Source organism: Helianthus annuus, chromosome 17, assembly GCF_002127325.2.
Source record: "Helianthus annuus cultivar XRQ/B chromosome 17, HanXRQr2.0-SUNRISE, whole genome shotgun sequence".
Classification (NCBI taxonomy): domain Eukaryota; kingdom Viridiplantae; phylum Streptophyta; class Magnoliopsida; order Asterales; family Asteraceae; genus Helianthus; species Helianthus annuus.
In genome coordinates this window covers 68600154-68603013 of record NC_035449.2, presented here as the reverse complement: position 1 = coordinate 68603013, position 2860 = coordinate 68600154, and the positions used below count along the sequence as shown (strand labels likewise).

Sequence of the window (2860 nt, the reverse complement as noted above, 5' to 3'; positions counted from 1 at the left end):
AATACCCATCTAAGAAGCAATAATATTTTTGACCCGACAATTTTTCAATAATTTGGTCAATAAAAGGTAGCGGGAAATGGTCCTTAGAAGTGGCGGCATTCAGTTTTCGGTAGTCAATACACACCCGCCATCCGGTAACCGGTCTGGTGGCAATTTGTTCACCACTTTCGTCCTTGACTACTTGAATGCCGGCCTTCTTAGGCACAACCTGGGTGGGACTCACCCAAGCACTATCCGAAATCGGATAGATGATTCCCGCATCCAACCATTTAATTACCTCCTTTTTTACTACCTCCCTTAGGTTCGGGTTCAACCGCCTTTGAGCTTCTCGTGTCGGTTTGGCATCTTCGGTTGTGATAATTTTGTGCATGACGATGGATGGACTAATTCCTTTAAGATCGGCAATCGTCCATCCAATAGCACCCTTGTTCGCTTTTAACACCTCCATCAAGGCTTGCTCTTGTGCCACTTCCAAATTAGAGGCAATAATGACCGGCAAAGTGTCATTATCCCCTAAAAATACATACTTCAAGTGGCCCGGCAAGTCCTTGAGCTCTAACTTTGGTGGTTCCTCCAACGATGGTTTTGTACCCGAATCGATTTCCACCGGTAGACCCTCGAATTGATGGGTCCATGGTGGTCTACCTTCTTTCAGCGCCATCACATCTTGTGCCTCCTCTTCAACCCGTAGTGCATAAGCATGTACCTGTTCAGAAAAGTCACACAGGCAAATATCCAAACCATCCTCCTCATACTCATGCGGGTTGCATCCATCTACTATGTCTGCCATAAAACACTCATCAACACCGTTAGCATTAGAATTGTTAGTAAAAACATTCAAACGCATTTTTCGATTTCCGAATGCCATATCAACCGTACCAAATCTACAATCGATAATAGCATGTGCGGTGCTTAAAAATGGCCGACCCAAAATTATGTTCTGTTGTTGTTTAGGGTCCGCCGATGAGTAGTCCAAAACCAAAAAGTCCACCGGGTAGTAAAACTCATCAATTTTAACAATAACATTTTGAACCATACCCCGGGGCAACTTATGAGACAAATCGGCCAAAACAACCGTTGTCTCCACCCTTGCTAATGGACCAAAATCATATTGGTCGTATAATCCCCCCGGTAAAACGCTAACTCCGGCTCCAAGATCTAGCAACGCCTTAGCCATTTGAAAATTACCAACTTGTACATTAATCAATGGCGTGCCTGGATCTTGGAGCTTAGGAGGAAGCTCCCCATTCAACACCGCACTCACTTGCCCGGTCAAATCTACCCGCTTAGGCACTTTTTTCTTGTTTTGCCTCTTTTGTGTGCATAATTCTTTTAAGAATTTTGCATAAGCGGGAACTTGTTTTATTGCATCAAGAAGTGGGAGATTTATTTTAACTTGTTTGAACATATCCCACATTTCCTCTTTTTGAGGACCCCTTGACACAATAAAATTTTTCTTTCCCGGGTCAAGTAAAGCCGATGGGAATGGAACTTGACTCGGTTCACCCTCTATCTTTTCACTTTCATTCTTTTCACTTTCACCCAATCCCGGTTTTTTAATAGTTATTTCTTTTGGTTTAACCGGTGAAAGTTCATCATCACTTTCCATTCCCGTGATGTCCTCAACCACCCCCTCGACCAATTCGGGTGACAAATTGGCCTTAAACTCTTTACCACTTCTTAACACACTAACATGGTTAATATTAACATTACCTCGTGACGAACCATGTGAAGGGTTTACCTTTGTGTCGCTTGGAAGTTGACCCTTACCTTTCTTTAGTTCCGCCACATCGGTTGCTAATTGCCCCATTTGAGTCGTTAATGACTGGATGCTTTTATCGCGAACCTCATCTTTTTGCATTCGCACTTCATCAAGTTGATTTCGCTTTTGCATTTCCAATTGCATGCTTTTAAGCATCTCCATCACCTCATTTCCACCCGAAGATCCCCTTTGATCTTGACCCGTTTGGTATTGTTTTTTATACCCTTGGTTATTTCCGCCCCGGTACCCACCTTGGTTATTATAAGATGGCCGTGAACCAAAATTACCTTGGCTACCTTGAAAATTTGGGTTCGCTTGATTTGACGGGTTCCCATATCTAAAGTTCGGGTGATTCCTCAACCCGGGGTGGTAGGTATTAGAATTCATGTTGTTGTAGTTCCTACCACCTCCTCCTTGGCCTTGAACTGCGTGAACTTCCTCATATTGCCCTTCCAACATTCCTTGGCAATTTTCAGCCGCGTGACCTATTTCATTACACAAAGCACACACATCATAAATTTGATTAGTAGTTTGAACATTACCTTCATCTATGGCATGCACTTGTGGTCGGTTAGTTGTCGGTCGGGCTCTCCTCGAAGCTTGGGCTTTCCTTTTTGATGTAGTTGCCATACTCTCCAAAAACTCCCAATCTTCATTCTCATAATTCGTTCCAAATGTCCCTCCGGTGATAGACATTAAATCCCGTGCATCTTCGGCACTTAACCCCTCATGAAAAGCGTTCATTAACTCCCATAACTCAATCCCATGATGAGGGCAGTTTTTAATCATCATGTTAAAACGCTCAAACGCCTCATGGAACATCTCACCGTGTTGTTGTTGAAAGCTTCTCAACCCCTTCCGCGCATCATTAGTCTTTTGGGCGGTGTAGAATTCATCCAAAAAGGTTTGTTGCATCTCCCCCCATGTATAAATTGATGCTGAAGGTAATGTATAGAACCATTTCTTAGCTTTCTCTTCCAACGAAAACTGAAATAAGACTAACTTGACTTCATCGGCCGAAAAACCTTGACTCCCAAAAGTGTTGCAAATTGAGTCATAGGCCTCTAGATGGAAATACGGCTCCTCCGTTGCTAACCC

At 43.3% G+C, this 2860-nt stretch overlaps 1 non-coding gene across 1 annotated transcript; it reads left to right on the top strand.

The window, feature by feature from the left end:
- The first annotated feature begins 2522 nt into the window (after nt 1-2522).
- LOC118489526 lies at nt 2523-2628 on the top strand. Its single transcript, XR_004887546.1, has one exon. It is a non-coding gene; the product is annotated as a small nucleolar RNA R71 (small nucleolar RNA).
- Nucleotides 2629-2860: the final 232 nt, after the last annotated feature.